Here is a 20240-nt window from a genome sequence, read left to right on the forward strand (position 1 = left end):
CTACCTTGGACTCACTGTGCCCTTCCACCTTAAACTGTGTGGTCTTTAAACATCTAGCAGGAGAAAAATGCAGTTATTGACCATATATTCTACCATGGATATTCTACCTTGCTTTTAGGACAATATACAGCTCTGCTAGTTCACATAACCTTTGTACATGTCCACTACACAATACTTTGAAGGCAGCATCTTATGCCTGGGCTCCTATTTCACAAACCACACCTGCTACCATGTGGACTTAATCCGCCGTTAGTTAGGAGTCAGGTTGTTGTTTTTTCTAAAACTAACAAGGCTATATTTTCAACAACAAAAATATAATTCTTAAAGGGACACTGTAGGCCCCAGAACCACTACAGCTTAATGAAGTGGTACATTTCTGTTCAGCTGAATCATAAGAGTAACAACATGTACATTGAAAGGACGTCACATACATAGTATGGCACATGACCATCTTTTTTCCCCCTCTTCTAGTAAGACCCTATCGCTACACCCTCCTATTCTAAGAACACCCTGCCTAGTAATGCCCCCTAGATAAACTTAGAATCAATTTGTTGCATATTTTATGCTGTTAGTTAATAGTTGTCAATATTTGATTGATAATTAATGATACTCCCACTAGACCCCCTTATTGCATAAGATTTATAAGAAGTGTTCTGTTTAATACATTTTGGAAATTTTCTGAATCAGACTCTCAAGAGTGTCTCCAAATACTTGAAGTCGTGGTACAGTTTGGTTAGAACTATAAGACCATGGCAGGTAATTCTGCTGATCATCAAGGACAGGACATGTTCCAACACGTAATATCGTGATTCTGGTGTCTATAGCTTGTCCCTGCAGGGTTTTCAATGTAAACACTGCCTTTTGAGAGAAAATGCATCTCTATGAGTAGATGGTGATTGGCGCAGTGAGGCATTTTTGCCACGCATGCGCAGTAGTCTCCTAATGCTATCCTATGGGAAGCAATGGACTGGTTCAGATCCTCAAGAATGATTATTAGCCATTGAGGCAGGGCCAGCCACTGCGAGCCAACACAGCGTGGGAAAAAAGGTGAGGGCGCCAGTCATACACACTGACAGACACACACACACTCAGTGACTGACAGACACACACTCACTAATTTGACACTCACTGACAGACACACACCTATCGTACTGTGCTGCGGATTGGGGATTTATAAATACTAATAATAATACTGGCACACACATTCTCTCGCACTCACAAATTATTAGTTTTTTAACTTAATGGCACCCAGCCTCCCTACGTTCCTTTCCCTCGGGTCCAGTGTGGGGTTGCTCTGCCTCTTCGCGGGCCGGCTTCTGGCATTACAGCAGAGCAACAAGATCACAGCTCCTTCGACGCCGCCTCCATTCTCCCTCAGCCCCCTGAAGGTACTGACAAACACCCAAGCGCCAAGAGAAAATTCCTAGTCGCCATGGCGATCTGGCGCCTGGGATTTGTTGAGTCTTGATTTAATCTATTAGATTAATATACCCATGTGACTAAAAAGTTATTGTTTGGTTGTGGGAGACTGTTCCTGTCCGTGAATTGCTATGTGCTATACTCATGTTTTGCCCTGTATTCATATGCTTTGCCTGCTCCCCTTTCGGGAGCGCCATATGAACGGGTTCCGTTCACCTCCTTAACGGGGACCACCACGAAACCCCATTTAGAATGTTGTTGTAGAACGTTCAAACCGCGTTACGAGGTGTCAAAACCACAGACTGCAAGGGAAGCCTCGGCGCGTGCCGACCCTGGGTGACAGCCTGTTCATTAGACGAACGTCATCCAGTGGGAGCATTTGCGGATTCCAATGCTCCCTGGCATGCTCACACCAATCAATTAGAACATTGGCAACTCGCAACATAAGTGTGAAACCGCAAGGGAAGTAATTAATGAGTGCTTCCCTGGGTGGCCGCCGTTCGTATAGACGAACGGCATCCAGGGGGAGCATTTGTGTGGCCAAATAAAGTGCTTGTTGTACCCCTGGAACAGTGTGTGGTCCAGTTACTAGGGGAAAATGGGTCTCTTCATTCTGCATTAGCTGATGTAACCAGTCAGGTTACCCTTGGCCCGCTACAGAGACTAACATGGTTTCCCACATGAGAAGAAAAACAGTATAGGCATATAGTTAAAAGAAAACAAACAGATTTTAATTTAAAATTTATTTTTTATTAAAAGTAAACAGGAATTAAGTTTAACATTGTGAAACATGTACTGTTATGGTACTTTTTCAGTAAACCAAAATGTTTAAGTGTCTATCTGTTCCTGTCCAAATTAAAGAGAATTGAATTGCGTATATACGCTGAAGTAATTCAGTCTGACACACGGAGTTCAGGTTAAAATAACTTCGAGGAAATTTATTGGCAAGTGCAGAATCAGCGGGCGCGCAGGCCCTTTTAAGAGACATTTTCGTCATCATTGATTATCAAGATATCAGTGAATAAACATCATTAATTGGATTAATTGTTAAGTGTCTGGGTTAGTGTCCACCTATCAATATGATTAATTGGATCAAAAGCTAAGTGGTTAGTTCCGTGTCCACCCACCAAGAGGTGGTACTTTTTCGGACACGGGTGGGGGACAAGGGGTCTTGAGCGTCATTTTACTCGGTCGGTGATGTCAAATCCCGTGGTTAGGTGCAAGGTCTCTTATGAATAGAACATTTCATTACTACTGTGTTCTCGTGGCCTTTAAATTATACTTTGTTGCGAGTTAGGGGAAATTCAACAGTTCCTGGGTTAGTCATATCCTTATGGAGAATACTGTCCTTGTCTATTGTATTAGATGTGCTGAGAAATACTGTCATGTAATGTAGTTTTCATATGAAGAAGTCAGGTTATGAGGACAAAATGGAGGATTTGTCACAGTATCAGGTTAATACAGAGTTAGAGCAGCAATTCAATGTAAATACAATAAGATTTTTTAATAATTCTACATCAGTACAGTTGTTGCTTTATTCTATTCTATTCCCCTAAACATATTAAAAGGATAACTCCAGAATGAATGAAAACTGATATAAATAATAAAAGTAAAATTAAAAATATATATTTACCGTATTTATTGGCCTATAACACGCACGTTTTCTCCCTGAAAATAGGGGGCAAATGATGTGTGCGTGTTATACGCCGATATACATATTTTTCGCTCCATAAGACGCACTTTTTCCCCCCTCTAAAGTGAGGGGAAATGTCTGTGCGTCTTATGGAGCGAATGTGAAGGTTTACTTACCTGTCTTGAAGCGTGGGCCGGTGTCCAGCGCGCACCGCGGTACTGGAACGTCAATTTCAGGTTCCGGTTTTCGGCGGGACTGAAAGGAAGTGCGCACTCAGTGTGCACACTTCCTTTCAGTCCCGCCGGAAACCGGAACCTGAAATTTAAGTTCCTGTACCGCGGTGCACGCTGTGAAGCCGGCCCACGCTTCAAGACAGGCAAGTAATTATGGGACAAGGGGAGGGAAAGTGCACTATGGGACAAGGGGAGGGGGGGACACTATGGGAGGGGGTGAGATCACTATGGGACGGGGTGGAAAATACTATGGGGGGGGGGGAGAATACTATGGAGGGTGGGGGAACACTATGGGAGGGGGGGAAATTTCCTTCTTAAAATGAGGTGCGTGTTATACGCCGATAAATACGGTATATTACAGAAAATCTAACTAATTATGTTAAAAATGTTTTCAGCAAGTTTCAACATGCAGTAGTAAAAAACATTTCATTTTTAAAATACTTACTTTAAAAAAAATTTTATTATTGAGCTTCTCAAGGGAGGTATACTCCTATTTTGAGTCCCCCTGAGAGAATTTTATTGGACAGTTTTGGTGATACATTGAGCACATGCACTTTGCACAAAGTGGATTGACCTGCAAATGGGAATAGCAATGCACACTCCCAGGCAGTCCGCAAGGAATGGGCGCTCACACATACGATAGGTAGGTGGTAAAGACATATACACAAATACATGAAATACAACACTCAATGATGAGTGGACATTAGATTAGGGTAAACATTTATTTTTTTAATAAGGGATATTTTTCATAAATATAGAGTTAAAATTATACAATTTATTTGTTAACAGAGTTTGAGAGCAAGCTTAGAAGATCAAGTTGCTAGGTCCCTAACTCGGGGCATAAGTGCCCCTGAATAAAACAGTGATGTAGTCTGTGGGTGACACTCACACTGAGGCAGGGCTGGTGCTAGACTATTTTCCACCCTAGACAAGACCAGATACTTGCACCACCCCCAAAAAACAAAAATCGCCAGCTTTGTGTGTCTCTCTGTCCCTCTTAGCCCTGTGTCTCTTTTTATCCTCCAAGCTCCTGTATGTGTGTCTTTTTCTCTCTAAGCCCTTCTGTGTCTGACACCCCAGCCCTTCTGTGTGCCTATTTGCCCCCCTTAGCCCCTCTGTGTGTCTGTTCCCCCAAGTTTGTCTCTTTGCCCCTGCGTGTCTTTGTCCCCCCAAAGCCCCACTGTGTCCCTTTGTCCTTCCATGTGTCTCTTTGCCCTTCTGTGTATCTCTTTGTTCCTCCAGCCCTGTGTGTCTTTATATCCCCCCAACTCTTCTGTGTGCCTCTTTGTTTAGCTAAGTCCCTCTAAGTATGTCTTTGTCCTTCCATGTGTCTCTTTGCCCTTCTGTGTATCTCTTTGTTCCTCCAGCCCTGTGTGTCTTTATATCCCCCCCAACTCTTCTGTGTGCCTCTTTGTTTAGCCAAGTCCCTCTAAGTATGCTCCTCCTTGTCTCTTTGTCCCCGCCATACCCTCTGTTTGTGTCTTTGCCACCCAAAGCCTCTTTGTGTGTCACTTTGCCCCCTGTGTATCTCTTTGCCACCCCTTCCCCACTCTGTGTCTTTTTGTCCACCCTCAGTCCCCTATGTGTCTCTTTGTCCGTCCGCTCTTTTTTCTGTCTTCCTTCTTCTGCAGTGCCAGCTTACCTACTTGTAGCGTGGTCGAGTGAACTGTGGTGGAGAATCTCGGTATCCACTATTCTGTCTGGGAGCACTTCCGGTTAGACTGGGTAGAGGATACAGAAGATTCTCTACTGCGGTGCCTTGGCCACGCTACATGAAATGATTGGCAGGAGGGGAATGCGTGGGACAGAGACACACTGGCTGTGCGTGGCTGGGAGAGAGACACGCTGGCTGTGCGTGGGTAGGGGAGAGAAAGCGACACACACACAAACCGGCTCTGCGTGGCTGGCAGAGAGAGCGACACACACACACACTGGCTGTGCGTGCGTGGGAGAGAGAGAGACACGCTGGCTGTGCGTGGGAGAGAGAGAGACACGCTAGCTGTGCGTGGGAGAGAGAGAGAGAGACACGCTGGCTGTGCGTGGGAGAGAGAGAGACACGCTGGCTGTGCGTGGGAGAGAGAGAGACACGCTGGCTGTGCGTGGGAGAGAGAGAGAGAGACACGCTGGCTGTGCGTGGGCGAGAGAGAGACACGCTGGCTGTGCGTGGGAGAGAGAGAAAATGGCTGTGCGTGGGTGGGAGAGAGAGAAAATGGCTGTGCGTGGGTGGGAGAGAGACACACGCTGGCTGTGCGTGGGTGGGAGAGAGCAGGGCCAGCCCAAGAAGCCAAGCCCCCCCCAAAAAAGCTTTCCGCACATCCATTATGTTATACAGTGTGTGTAGTGAATGCATTGTGTATAGTGGATGCAGTGTCTGTGTGTGTGTGTGTGTGTGTGGGGGTAGTGGATGCAATGTCTTTATGTGTAGTCAATGTAATGCAGCGGGATTGGATAAGGGCTGTGAGGGGACCGTAGTTTCAGGGTGGGGGCACACAGGATTCCCTGGTGGTCTGGTGGCACAGCATACGGTGTCCTGTGAAGAAGGGACCCAGGAGTGTAATATTGCACCTCCTGAAGCATCAGGTCCTCTCTTCTCGCGAACTGTGTGAGCGTTGCTGCAGGTTGCCATGGCAACGCTACGCATAACATGTAATGCAAGTCAGGAGCGTTGCCATGGCAACACTTACACACTCACACCGAGGGGATGGGAGAGAGAGAGAGACCCACTCACACCGAGGGGATGGGAGAGAGAGACCCACTCACACAGAGGGGATGGGAGAGAGAGAGAGACCCACTCACACCGAGGGGATGGGAGAGAGAGAGAGACCCACTCACACCGAGGGGATGGGAGAGAGAGAGAGACCCACTCACACCGAGGGGATGGGAGAGAGAGAGAGACCCACTCACACCGAGGGGATGGGAGAGAGAGAGAGAGACCCACTCACACCGAGGGGATGGGAGAGAGAGAGAGACCCACTCACACCGAGGGGATGAGAGAGAGAGAGAGAGACCCACTCACACCGATGGGGGAGAGAGAGAGAGACAGGGGATGGGAGAGAGAGAGAGACCCACTCACACCGAGGGGATGGGAGAGAGACCCACTCACACCGAGGGGATGGGGGAGGGAGAGAGAGAGAGACCCACTCACACCGAGGGGATGGGAGAGAGAGACCCACTCACACCGAGGGGATGGGAGAGAGAGAGAGAGAGAGACACCCACTCACACCGAGGGGATGGGAGAGAGAGAGAGAGACACCCACTCACGCCGAGGGGATGGGAGAGAGAGAGAGAGAGAGAGACCCACTCACACCGAGGGGATGGGAGAGAGAGACCCACTCACACCGAGGGGATGGGAGAGAGAGACCCACTCACACCGAGGGGATGGGAGAGAGAGAGAGACCCACTCACACCGAGGGGATGGGAGAGAGAGAGAGACCCACTCACACCGAGGGGATGGGAGAGAGAGAGAGACCCACTCACACCGAGGGGATGGGAGAGAGAGAGAGACCCACTCACACTGAGGGGATGTGAGAGAGAGAGAGAGAGACCCACTCACACCGAGGGGATGGGAGAGAGAGAGAGAGAGAGAGAGAGAGAGAGAGAGACCCACTCACACCGAGGGGGATGAGAGAGAGAGACCCACTCACACCGAGGGGGATGAGAGAGAGAGAGAGACCCACTCACACCGAGGGGATGGGAGAGAGAGAGAGACCCACTCACACCGAGGGGATGGGAGAGAGAGAGAGAGAGAGAGACCCACTCACACCGAGGGGGATGAGAGAGAGAGACCCACTCACACCGAGGGGGATGAGAGAGAGAGAGAGACCCTGTTACATTACTGTTGTCCCCTGTTATACAAGATTTATTCGGTCCCATACTTTTGGTGCTTTGGACACTGTTCTGACGGATTTACAGTCCTCGTATGGTCCAGCCCGAACCCGCTATGTACGCCTAGAGGTGGCCGCCATTTCGGGACTTTTGCACGTGGTCGCGGCCATCTTACCTACAATCAGCGGTGGTCGCCCAGAATCATCTGGAACCAAAAACGGAGACCCACCTAGGCGAACACCGCTGAGACCTCCAGGATCACAGAACTCAGTGTTGGACATACCGAACTATTCACCGTTCAGGAAAGCACTTGCCCTGCACCTGGGGATTACAGCGACCCCAGGAAGGACTACGGAAGACAAAGGGTTGTGGGGTTTTTTACCGTCCGAACGAAGACCGACCGCAAGGCCTAAACGTATGGAACTATTTTCGGCTGAAAAGTCCGTGCGGTCGGTCTAAACTTTAGAAGCCCCTAACTCCCGAACCGCTCATTCGATCCGACCAGTTTTTGGATATGTTGGCCTCCAGAACAAGATCTATCTAGCGATGCAGGGTGTATGGGTGTACCCCCTGGTTTTGGGGTACATCCAGAATGTGGACAAAAGTATGTGTAATATAATTGTGTTACTTGGTTATCTGAGGGGAGGGGACATGTGGGTTGAACCCAATATATGATTGGGTATTTTATGCCTCCCCTTGGGAGTGTCCTCTTTGTATGTATTGCCAATAAAAAGCAGGCTGGGCATCCCAGTCCTCAGTTCTCATTTTGACCCTCAATTCGCAGCCTCGACTCGTTTTGTGGGGGGGAAAGAATATCCTAGCTGCACCATAGCTAGGGGGAGATTCTACACTTACAGGTCTCTACCGAGTATCGCTCCATTCTACTCTTCAAGCCGGGAACCAGGACATCCAAGCGATCAACCCTCCTGCTAGACAGGGGGCAATCGTAACAATTGGTGGCAGCGGTGGGATCATCCTGGAATTCCTAGAAGAGGTACCGAACGGATGGAGAGGAACTACGACAAATTGAAACGCACCACGTTAAAGGACTTACTGGAGAGCCGAGGGGGACACGCGAACAGCCGCCCAAGGAGAGAGCTAATCGCGGAACTAACAGAACTGGACCAGAGCCTTACCATGGCCGAAGCCACTGCCACTTGCACCGATGAGAAAACCCGGTTGGTCCGGGAGAGGCTGCCCCTGTATGGGCCAAACCCCTCCCTGGAACTCATACGGCAATTAATGGCCGAGGCTGAGGCAGATGTCGAAAAGGCCAGAGCCCACGAACACAAAATGAAACTCGCCGGCCGAACCCCCCCGGAGACAACGGAAATCCCAAAGATTCCTTTTGCAGCATTTAAGCCGTTTGTGGAGAGTGAAATGGGGGTTGACGAGTTCTTGGCCGATTTTGAACGGCAATGTGCACTGCACCAAATCCCCACAACAGCTTGGCCCAAGATACTAGCCGGGAAACTGGCGGGTCGAGCTATGGAAGCTTTTCGGACTCTCAGCCCCGAGGAAGCGGAGCAATATCAGACGGTAAAAGACACCCTACTTAAGAGATATGCCGTAACCCCCGACACTTATCGCAGACAATTCCGCAACACCAGTAAGAAAGTAAATGACACCCATGCTGAATGGGCTCACCGCATGCGGAGGGCGGCTACCCACTGGATGAATGGGTGCCGTGCCGTTACCGCAACCGAAGTGTTGGAACTGTTTTTATTAGAGCATTTTTATGACGGGTTGGCCCCAAAGGACAGAGAGTGGGTAAAGGATCGGCGTCCGAGCGATCTCAATGCGGCAGCCCGACTAGCTGACGAACATCGGGACGCTCAAGTTCACGAATACTCCCACTCTCGAATAGCCACCCGGCCCGAACTCCGAGAAAACCCTAGACCAAACCCCCGACCCGAGTTTCGTACCCCAGTGCCGGCCGGACCTACTCGATATGCCGGGCCACCCAACCAGTACCCCCAAGAGCGTACCCGCCCCACTTGCCACAAATGCAAGCAGCCGGGGCACTTCATTTCCAACTGCCCCCTAAACAACAACCTCCCGGGTAACAACCGCCCCGCCCGGGCTTTTTGTGTAGACCAAGCAAATACTATGGAAGAGTATCTGGGACCATTACATGAAGCTAACCCTGTGTATGCCGCAACCGACAACCGACAGCACCATCGACAGGAGGTACTGTTGGAAGGCCGCCCGGCACAAGGATTGAGAGACACAGGGGCCACCATCACCCTAGTCCAGGGGAAGCTCGTACCACCACATAAACGCTCCACAGACACGGTGGCAGTCCGAGTGGCTGGAGGGGACATATACAAATTACCCACAGCAAAAGTACATCTTGATTGGGGTGCGGGAAAAGGACTTGTGAGGGTGGGGATCATGGACAGTTTACCCGCTGAGGTCTTACTAGGCAACGACCTGGGCCCGATGACTTCGGCATTTGCCCCCTCCTATAACTCAGAGGCATATCCGGTTACCACCCGGTCCCAGGCAGGACGGGCTCGAGAGGCTTCACCGGTGCGGGAGACTCAGACGCTTCCATGTTCGGGCTGGGAGCCGTCCTCAGCCAAGTAGGCGAAGACGGAGGGGAACACCCTATTGCCTACATCAGTCGTAAGCTCCTGCCACGCGAAGTTAGCTATGCCGCCGTGGAAAAGGAGTGCTTGGCACTGGTGTGGGCACTAAAGAAACTGACTCCTTATCTGTACGGGCAAGAATTCACTCTGGTAACGGACCACAATCCCTTGGTATGGTTAAACCGGGTCTCTGGAGATAATGGCCGGTTGTTACGATGGAGCTTGGCTCTACAACCCTTCAATTTTACCATCACTTATCGACCCGGGAAACAGAATGGCAATGCCGATGGATTGTCCAGGCAAACCGATATCAGCCCAGCCTAACCAGAAGTCTGGACAGCCTTAGTCTACCCCGAAAAGGGGTCAGACGGTGTCTGCCAGAGTGTTCCACAAGGAGGGAGCACTGTTACATTACTGTTGTCCCCTGTTATACAAGATTTATTCGGTCCCATACTTTTGGTGCTTTGGACACTGTTCTGACGGATTTACAGTCCTCGTATGGTCCAGCCCGAACCCGCTATGTACGCCTAGAGGTGGCCGCCATTTCGGGACTTTTGCACGTGGTCGCGGCCATCTTACCTACAATCAGCGGTGGTCGCCCAGAATCATCTGGAACCAAAAACGGAGACCCACCTAGGCGAACACCGCTGAGACCTCCAGGATCACAGAACTCAGTGTTGGACATACCAAACTATTCACCGTTCAGGAAAGCACTTGCCCTGCACCTGGGGATTACAGCGACCCCAGGAAGGACTACGGAAGACAAAGGGTTGTGGGGTTTTTTACCGTCCGAACGAAGACCGACCGCAAGGCCTAAACGTATGGAACTATTTTCGGCTGAAAAGTCCGTGCGGTCGGTCTAAACTTTAGAAGCCCCTAACTCCCGAACCGCTCATTCGATCCGACCAGTTTTTGGATATGTTGGCCTCCAGAACAAGATCTATCTAGCGATGCAGGGTGTATGGGTGTACCCCCTGGTTTTGGGGTACATCCAGAATGTGGACAAAAGTATGTGTAATATAATTGTGTTACTTGGTTATCTGAGGGGAGGGGACATGTGGGTTGAACCCAATATATGATTGGGTATTTTATGCCTCCCCTTGGGAGTGTCCTCTTTGTATGTATTGCCAATAAAAAGCAGGCTGGGCATCCCAGTCCTCAGTTCTCATTTTGACCCTCAATTCGCAGCCTCGACTCGTTTTGTGGGGGGGAAAGAATATCCTAGCTGCACCATAGCTAGGGGGAGATTCTACACTTACAGGTCTCTACCGAGTATCGCTCCATTCTACTCTTCAAGCCGGGAACCAGGACATCCAAGCGATCAACCCTCCTGCTAGACAGGGGGCAATCGTAACAGACCCACTCACACCGAGGGGATGGGAGAGAGAGAGAGAGAGAGAGAGAGAGAGAGAGAGAGAGAGAGAGAGAGAGAGAGAGAGAGAGAGAGAGAGAGAGAGAGAGGGGGAGAGAGAGACCCCCACTCACACCGAGGGGATGGGAGAAAGAGACACGCACACCGAGGGGATGGGAGAAAGAGACACTCACAATGAGGGGATGGGAGAAAGAGACACTCACAATGAGGGGATGGGAGAAAGAGACACTCACAATGAGGGGATGGGAGAAAGAGACACTCACAATGAGGGGATGGGAGAAAGAGACACTCACAATGAGGGGATGGGAGAAAGAGACACTCACAATGAGGGGATGGGAGAAAGAGACACTCACAATGAGGGGATGGGAGAAAGAGACACTCACAATGAGGGGATGGGAGAAAGAGACACTCACAATGAGGGGATGGGAGAAAGAGACACTCACAATGAGGGGATGGGAGAAAGAGACACACTGTCAGTGGGGATAAAAAGGGTTAATATATCATGCTATCAGAGAGAGTTGGGAGAGAGAAAGAAAGACAAAAATATAAAAGTCACATTATAATCAATGTATTCTGTAAAACATAGCTGGACAGTGATTAATATCTACAATTAAAGACAAAAGGAGATTTAAAATACAGGTTTTAACACAGCTGCATAATTATCTGGCAAAAAAACTAAATAAAACGATATAAAATGAAATAAAAGTGACTTCTCTTAAAGATCCCTTTTTTCTTCCTTCTCCATAATATTCTCCAGGTTCAGTCTCTGCAATGGCTGCAGTGTTCAGCTTTACCCATACAATTCCCATGCATTGCAAACCTCCAGGTCCAGGCTGTCTTGTGAAATAAGATGTTTTGTAAAGTTAATATCAATATTATATCAGAACTCTCCCATCAGCAGCAGCAGGAGATCAGCACAGCTCAGTCCACTTCATTCATTTGGATTTCCCGCTTTGCTGCTTCCTGTAGCTCTCTGTACCATGTGACCAAGCAGTCACATGGTCTGGTGATGTCACCAGGGTCCTTCCACTGGATAGGAACTAGCCGCTACCATTCTCTGACAAGGTATAGAGATCTGATAAAACACCGGACGCAGGATACAGAACTTTATCCGTCGCCATCCTCTGCATGCTGGACCTCCACTCACCCTATACCCAGCTCAAATCCTGCTGAGCACTCATCCCGTGATATTCCCGGCGATATGTCGTAAGATTGCGGGGAGATTAGACTGTTATATCGTTGCTCACTCGGGGTACTAGGCCCACGCCTGACTCCATAGTAACTACGGGTAGGCCTGGAATGGCAGTGTGGGAAAGGTGTATGCACCCACTGCAATAAACTCTTAGGGCCTCTTCGAGTAACTCAGACCGCGGCCTTTCCCAGACGTGCTGCCGCTTTTGAGCAGACTTCTCGGGGCTACCTATCTAACTTACACCGGAACTCTAGAAGGCTTTTGGTGCCACTTGTACTAATACTGCTGGCATTTTTTTATTTGACTTGAGCATGTTATCACCGTGCCTGGGTTATTTAGTATTTTTATGGATTTATTAGGAATTTATTATTTTTTTTTTTTTTTTATAACCGAGTTGGACATGCAGATGATGTAAAGAATATTTGCTATCTGAGTTACTCTCTGATGACAAGCTTTCCACCAAGATCGCTGATGCATGTCTACCATGGTTTAATACCTAATACTTACAGACCATTGAGAAGGAAATAAATAAATATATTTGTTAGTTTGAAAGCCTTGGCAAGTCGTTTCATGGTGTGTCCTCAGGATTAACTGGGTAATTACCTTAGTGTGAGCAGATCAGAAGGCTTTTGTTTTAACTTGTTTTACGTATTCCTGCATTAAACGGAGGTGGGGGTGCTTTATTGTTTAACTTCACTTGTTGGCCATTACTAACTGAATCACGTTTTTTGTTATGGCAGCCTAAAGGAAAGAAGGCCAAGGGGAAGAAGGTGGCACCAGCCCCTTCCGTCGTGAAGAAGGCAGAAGCCAAGAAAGTTGTGAACCCTCTGTTTGAGAAGCGGCCCAAGAACTATGGCATTGGTGAGTGTAATTATATTGTAATGCTGCTCTTCCCATTGCAGATACGGGGTAGCTCAATTTCTTTCATACCACATCGCTATGGTAAAATAAACTGCCATGTGGTGGATCTGTCTGTCTTTCATTGAATCTGGGCATCCCCTTTTTGCTTTATCTAAAATGCAAAACTTAATTTTGGTGAAATCTTTAGATAGAAGGCTGCAGATATTGAGTGTCTACCTTTGAATGAAGCTAGTATAGTTACAAATATTTAACAGAGTATCTTAATGTTTAGGTTTTTGTAGTGTATTTTACATGAACAGGACTATTTACTATGATGTAGATTGACACACCAATATGGCTGCTTAGAATAGTCACTTGGTATGGTTTTGGGTTATTTGTCTTGCTTGTGCCTTTTTTTTAGGGGGAGGTTTTATAGATTCCAAACATCATTAAACTTTTAATTTGCAGGGATAATTAAAGGGGTGCACTGTAGCTACTTCATCTTAGAAGTAGCTATCTGGAGCACCCTTCCATTCAGAATAAAACCCTCTTTATTTTAATGTGAAATGTGAGTTCCTAGAGCCTATTCATCCACTCTGGGCTTATTAAAGGGTCACTATAACAAAGTAATATAAATCAAGTTATGGTGCCAGGAGGCGTTTTCACTCAACTCTTGCCTTAAGACAGTGGTTCCCAACCACATCCTCAAGTACCCCCTAACAGTCCAGGATTTAGGGTTTACCCAGGTGTACTCCCTAAATCCTGGACTGGTTTAGGAACCCCTGCCTTAAGGGTTAGTTTTTGTTTTTTTTTTAGAGTGTGCCTTGCACAGTAATTAAATTTAGATGGTTATGTGACCTTGGTGTTCGGTTAAGAACTAGCTTGAGCAGCAGATATTGCCATGTTTTGACTTGCTGATTTCAGCCAATCTGTGCCCATTGCTGGTATGAATCTGTATAGCTATAAGGAAGTTAATGCGTCTAGTTACGGCTCAGTTCTGAACAACCTGGTAGCCTAAATGTTTACTAATTGAAAATAGTTTAAAACTGAATGAAAGGGAAAATATTTTAGTTCCTAGTGTCCCTTTTAATTGCCTTCACATTTGTGCTGGTGTTCGGTGTTTAGAAAGTTCATAGCCACAATCAGAATCTATGGCATCTGAACGGATAAATTCAATCTGCTAATTAACATGTAGATAATCTGGTCACTGTAGGTATCCAGGTTTTGTTCTGGAATTTTAACTAAAACTTCTGTGATATTATAGAATAGGTTTTCATAAGCATTCAGTTTGTATGGAATACTCAAAGCAGACTTCTAAATTCTAGCTGTTTACCGTAATCTGAAGTCTTTCATACGACAACCAACATAACTTGCCTGTGCTGTCTATAAACCAGGTCAGGATATTCAACCCAAGAGGGATCTTACTCGCTTTGTGAAATGGCCCCGTTACATCAGACTTCAGCGCCAGAGGTCTATCCTGTACAAAAGATTGAAGGTTCCTCCTGCAATCAATCAGTTCACCCAGGCCTTGGACCGCCAGACTGGTAAGAATGATGCTTCTGGGAACAAACTAGAAGGCTTACTTTATACTTGCAAATGATGCAAACCAATATTTGCTATCTGAATATGGTGATTACACACTTACACCAAGATCGCTGATGCAAAGTATGAGTCTTAAAACTTGCTCAACATGCCTTTTTGTAGTATGAAATTGTGCAAATAAGTAATTTATTTTTATTCCCCACTACCTCCACATTTTTAGCTACTCAGCTATTTAAGCTGGCTCACAAATATCGACCGGAAACAAAGCAGGAAAAGAAGAAAAGATTGCTGGCTCGTGCAGAACAGAAAGCTGCAGGCAAAGGAGATGTCCCTACCAAGAGACCTCCTGTAGTCCGTGCAGGTAAAAATTATGTGTTTGGCTAAGGCTTTTTTAACCCCTTCAGGACGGAGTCAATAGTGCACGTTCTGATCAAAACAAAACGTAAACAAAAACTGGAATTTGCGCTATATGTCTGTTCAACCGTAATTCACCTCTTTCATATTAAATGCACCCACACTTATTATATATCATTTTGTTCAGGAGAAACAGGGCTTTCATTTCATATAAAATATTTATATATGAAACAATTTATTATGAATAAAATAAAAAAAAACTGTAAGAAATTAGAATTTTTTTTTTTAATTTGTAGTTCCGCCTCACATTTTAGCTGTAAATGTCATAATACTGTTAGGTTTTACTGCAACAAAATGCACATATTTGTAATCAGCGATGTCTCACGAGTACAACAGTACCCCCCATTAACAGGTTTTATGGTGTTTTGGAAAGTTACAGGGTCAAATATAGAACGTTCCATTTTCAAATTGAAATTTGCCAGATTAGTAATGTTACCTTTGAGACGGTGTGGTAGCCCAGGAATGAGAATTACCCCCATAATGGCATACCATTTGAAAAAGTAGACAACCCAAGGTATTGAACGTGGGGTATGTTTAGTCTTTTTTAGTAGCCACTTAGTCACAAACACTGGCCAAAGTTAGCGTTCATATTTGTTTCTGTGTGAAAAAAGCAAAAAACTAATATTTGGCCAGTGTTTGTGACTAAGTGGCTACTTAAAATGACTGGACATACCCCATTTGCAATACCTTGGGTTGTCTACTTTTGCAAATGGTATGCCATCATGGGGGTAATTCTTATTCCTGGGCTACCATACGGTCTCAAAGGCAACATAACCAATCTGGCAAATTTCAATGTCAAAAAAATGAAATGCGAGCCTTATATGTGACTCTCTAACTTTCCAAAACACCATAAAACCTGTACATGGGGGGTACTGTTATTCTTGGGAGACTTCACTAAACACAAATATTAGTGTTTTAAAACAGTAAAACATATTACAACAATAATATAGTCCATAAAAGTGCTGTTTGTTTGTAAAAAATGCAAAAAACGTCACTTTTACTTAAAATATCATCGTTGTAATACAATTTACCAGTTTGAAACACTAATATTTGAGTTCAGCGAAGTCTCCCGAGTAAAACAGTACCCCCTATTATACAGGTTTTATGGTTTCTTGGAGAGTTACAGGGTCAAATATAGTGCTTGCGAATTAAATTCTCTGCACTTTCTCCCTGTGTTGTCAGGCATGTCAATCAAATTTTAATTAATTAAATGACATAATTATGTTAAAAAATTACTTAAATATACACGTAGAATTTTAATATATATGCATTGATAGGTATTTAAATTCTACGTGTATACTAATGTAATTATATGTATTTATCTATCTATATATTTGCGGTTATTTGTATTTTATATATAGATAGATATATATAGAATGTCATTCTAAGTGTATTCTGTTTCCTATATATATATATTAATAACAAAATACAGTTAGAATGAAATTACATATGAAGATATAATTTATTTTAAATTTTGTTTCAATATTTTATTTATTTATTTTATTATTTTATTTATTTATTATTGTAATTATACATATATATATATATATATATATATATATATATATATATATATATATATATATATAATATATGTAGATCTATTATATATATATATAATATATATATACATATTATATATGTAACGTCATTCTAAGTGTATTTTAATACTAATATATACTAATATTAATATTAAAATACATTACGTATGACGTTACATATATATAATATGTATATATATATAATATATATACATATATTATATATATATATATATATATATATATATATATATAAATACTTGTATTTTATTTTAACATGTGTATTTAATTTTTTTTTTACACTACCTACCAGCAGGGGGACTCTCTAATATTTTAGACAGTCCCCCTGCTGGCAGATCCATAGCCAGCTTATAGGGGGCCATGTGATCGCTCTTTGAGAGCGATCACATGGCCCCCGGGGGCCTCATTTGCCGGAGGGGGGCTGCCTGGGCTCTCAGGCAGACCCCCAGAAGAGGATCGCGGCGGAGGTAAGTATAGCTTACCTCCTGGGGGCTTCAGCCGTTACGGCGTTCTATGCCGCCGCAACGGCTTTAAAGCCCTTTAAAGCCGCGACGGCATAGAATGCCGTAACGGCGTTAAGGGGTTAATTGCTGTTTGCGCCCTATAAAAAACCTGTACTACAGAATGTACACTGGTAAAACACTTAATATATGCTATTGCAATGATGCCTGAATTTCTTCACCTGAAATATCATGAAGATTAAAACATGAGCTTTTTAACACTGAGCAATAGCAATACCACAAGCTTTGGTGGGTTTTGGGTTTGTTTTTTTCCCTTTGTAATTGATAACCTACTTAACGAACTTGTGGTTTTACAGGTGTTAACAGTGTCACAACTCTGGTGGAAAACAAAAAGGCTCAGCTTGTGGTGATTGCACATGATGTGGATCCAATTGAGGTGAGCTATTGGACCCAGTGGCTGGGTAGTATTGTATTGAAATACACATGCTAGACAAGAGTGTATATATTAAAATGTTATCGATCCTTTTTTTTTTTTTACCCCTACTTATTCTGTAACAAATTGTAGTGATCTTAAAGTGGCTCTGTAATACTCCTGTCTAAAATGAGCATTTAACTAAGAATTTTTTGATACTCGTGTTGGAAATTTACTAAAATTCCAACCCAGTCAAGATATGACAAAGTAGGGACTACTTTGTCTCAGTACTTTACCTCTAGTAGGCAAAATCTGCTTTCTATGGAGGATCTTGCTGAAACCTCAGTGCTGTACTCGCACAGATGTGCAAGAGTACACTGCTGAAGCTCCAGGAGCTGAAGACCAAACAGAATATCATGGCAGCACTCATGAGTGATGGTTTAAGGTATATCCTACCTTCTCCTGTGGCCAGCAGACCCTCGGATGCAATGTCACTGTTTAGGAGCAACCACATCATTCAGCCTGGGAAACGACCCACAATGGTCGCTCACAGCCTTTCAGTGTTTTATTACAAACCTTTCTTGTACTGGAGATTATAGGAAGTTGGTCAGGAGGCAGTGGTGCCAAAGCCCCAACTTTAAAGGACCACTCTAGTGCCAGGAAAGCATACTCGTTTTCCTGGCACTAGAGTGCCTTGAGGGTGCCCCCACCCTCAGGGACCGCCTCCCGCCCGCCTCGGGAAAGGGGTTAAATCTTACCTTTTTCCAGCACTGGGCGGAGAGATCTCCTCCTCCGATCCTCCTTCTCCTCCCCGTCGGCTGAATGCGCACGCGCGGCAAGAGCTGCGCGCGCATTCAGCCGGTCACATAGGAAAGCATTCATAATGCTTTCCTATGGACGCTGGCGTGCTCTCACTGTGAAAATCAGTGAGAAAGCACGCAAGCGGCTGTCAATGAGACAGCCACTAGAGGACATAGGGGGAAGGCTTAACCCATTCATAAACAGCAGTTTCTCTGAAACTGCTATGTTTATGAAAAAATGGGTTAACCCTAGAAGGACCTGGCTCCCAGACCACCTCATTAAGCTGAAGTGGTCTGGGTGCCTAGAGTGGTCCTTTAAAGGTAAACTTACCCTAAACGGGTAATGTCCGTGTCTATTCCTGCCTCTAACTTAAATATGCTTATGGGGTTGGGCGTGTTTGTTTCAAGGAAGGGGCTGCAGCCCAACATAACAGGACTCGTTTCTGGTTCAATCTTTCAACATATATGCAGCCTCAATTAAAATCACACTAGTATGATCCACTGCAGTCCTTTCCAGCTGAAACTTGAGGACAATCTACTAGAAAAATTAAGCCAGTAAAACAATGTTTGTTCTGACCCATTTGCTTAATATGGTTTTATTTAGAAAGTTTCAACAATTAATGTTTTGTGAATTGCAATGATGTTCTGAATTTCTTCGACTGATAAAATTATGAAGATTTAAAAATGAGCTTTTTAACACTGAGCAATTCTATAAGCACCTTTTGGTGGGAGGTTTCTGCCCAACATTTACATTAAATGAAGCACTTGGTCTAATGTATTAAACTTCTTTTATCAGCTGGTTGTCTTCCTGCCTGCCTTGTGTAGGAAAATGGGAGTCCCATATTGCATCGTCAAAGGCAAAGCTAGATTGGGCCGTCTGGTACACAGGAAGACCTGCACCAGCCTTGCTTTCACCCAAGTCAACGCGTAAGTTTTACTGCTGTTCGAACTGTTCTGTTTTGTCATATCCTCTCTGGCAATGATGTGTACAGAATTTCTTCACCTGAATACAACCGTGTGGCACTCAGAGCTTTTTAACCCTGAGCAGCGAGGGTTTGATATTGTTGCTTGACCAGTGTTTTGGTTTTTTTGTCTGGGAGTAATAACTTCTACTATTGTCCATTTCCATAGTGAGGACAAGGGAGCTCTTGCTAAACTGGTGGAAGCTGTCAAGACCAACTACAATGATAGATATGATGAGGTAATGCTTGTTCTGCTTCCTGTCCTGTATTCTAGGTAAAATCTAAACCTTTTTTTTTTCACTTTGTCATAAGTGTGGACTAATTCTCTTTTTTGTACAGATTTTATCTGCCAAGTGCTTCTTTACAAAGTACATTAGTCTTGCCTGTGACTTGCATTTCCATAGCTCACCCCATTATAGGTTTTCTTGTTTGTTTGTTTTTCCCACTCCTTCCTGTTTGACAGCGCTATCTTAAACTAAAGAGAACTTTTATCAGATGCACTCTTTTTGAATGGCCTCTGCATGTTTTAATAACTGGTTTTAATTGAATGTCTGTTAACCCCTGGTTATCCTTGTTTTCTTTTTAGATCCGTCGTCACTGGGGCGGTGGCGTCTTGGGTCCCAAGTCAGTGGCTCGCATTGCCAAACTTGAAAAGGCAAAAGCCAAGGAGCTCGCCACAAAGCTGGGTTAAATGTACCGTGCGTGTTCTATACATAAACATTAAAAAAATCTTTAAAATCCATACTTGAATTCTCCATTTGTCATAACTATAGTAAAGTTTTCTGGAGATTGGGTGCTCTTTCTTTTAAGGCTTTTAACTTGAAAGCTCCAAATTGAAGTTGCTACACATGGGCAATTTTACAATGGGGAGAAGAACTTGTCCCTATACTTTTATTTATTTTTAAAGCATGTATCGAGGTGATCATTCTGCTTACATTTTAAAAATGTAACCATGTTGCATAGGGATGCAATCTCACAAAGA

At 44.9% G+C, this 20240-nt stretch overlaps 5 non-coding genes across 5 annotated transcripts; all 5 read left to right on the forward strand.

Annotated features, from left to right (window-relative positions):
* Positions 1–12666: 12666 nt before the first annotated feature.
* LOC134573789 (small nucleolar RNA SNORD24) lies at positions 12667–12741 on the forward strand. Its single transcript, XR_010085349.1, has one exon. It is a non-coding gene; the product is annotated as a small nucleolar RNA SNORD24 (small nucleolar RNA).
* Positions 12742–14696: 1955 nt separating this feature from the next.
* Positions 14697–14768, forward strand: LOC134573793 (small nucleolar RNA SNORD24). Its single transcript, XR_010085352.1, has one exon. It is a non-coding gene; the product is annotated as a small nucleolar RNA SNORD24 (small nucleolar RNA).
* Positions 14769–17279: 2511 nt separating this feature from the next.
* LOC134573778 (small nucleolar RNA SNORD36) lies at positions 17280–17353 on the forward strand. Its single transcript, XR_010085338.1, has one exon. It is a non-coding gene; the product is annotated as a small nucleolar RNA SNORD36 (small nucleolar RNA).
* Positions 17354–18928: 1575 nt separating this feature from the next.
* On the forward strand, positions 18929–19004 carry LOC134573782 (small nucleolar RNA SNORD36). The gene has a single exon (XR_010085341.1). It is a non-coding gene; the product is annotated as a small nucleolar RNA SNORD36 (small nucleolar RNA).
* Positions 19005–19270: 266 nt separating this feature from the next.
* Positions 19271–19345, forward strand: LOC134573785 (small nucleolar RNA SNORD36). Its single transcript, XR_010085344.1, has one exon. It is a non-coding gene; the product is annotated as a small nucleolar RNA SNORD36 (small nucleolar RNA).
* Positions 19346–20240: the final 895 nt, after the last annotated feature.

Source organism: Pelobates fuscus, chromosome 9 (assembly GCF_036172605.1).
Source record: "Pelobates fuscus isolate aPelFus1 chromosome 9, aPelFus1.pri, whole genome shotgun sequence".
In the NCBI taxonomy this organism is placed as follows: domain Eukaryota; kingdom Metazoa; phylum Chordata; class Amphibia; order Anura; family Pelobatidae; genus Pelobates; species Pelobates fuscus.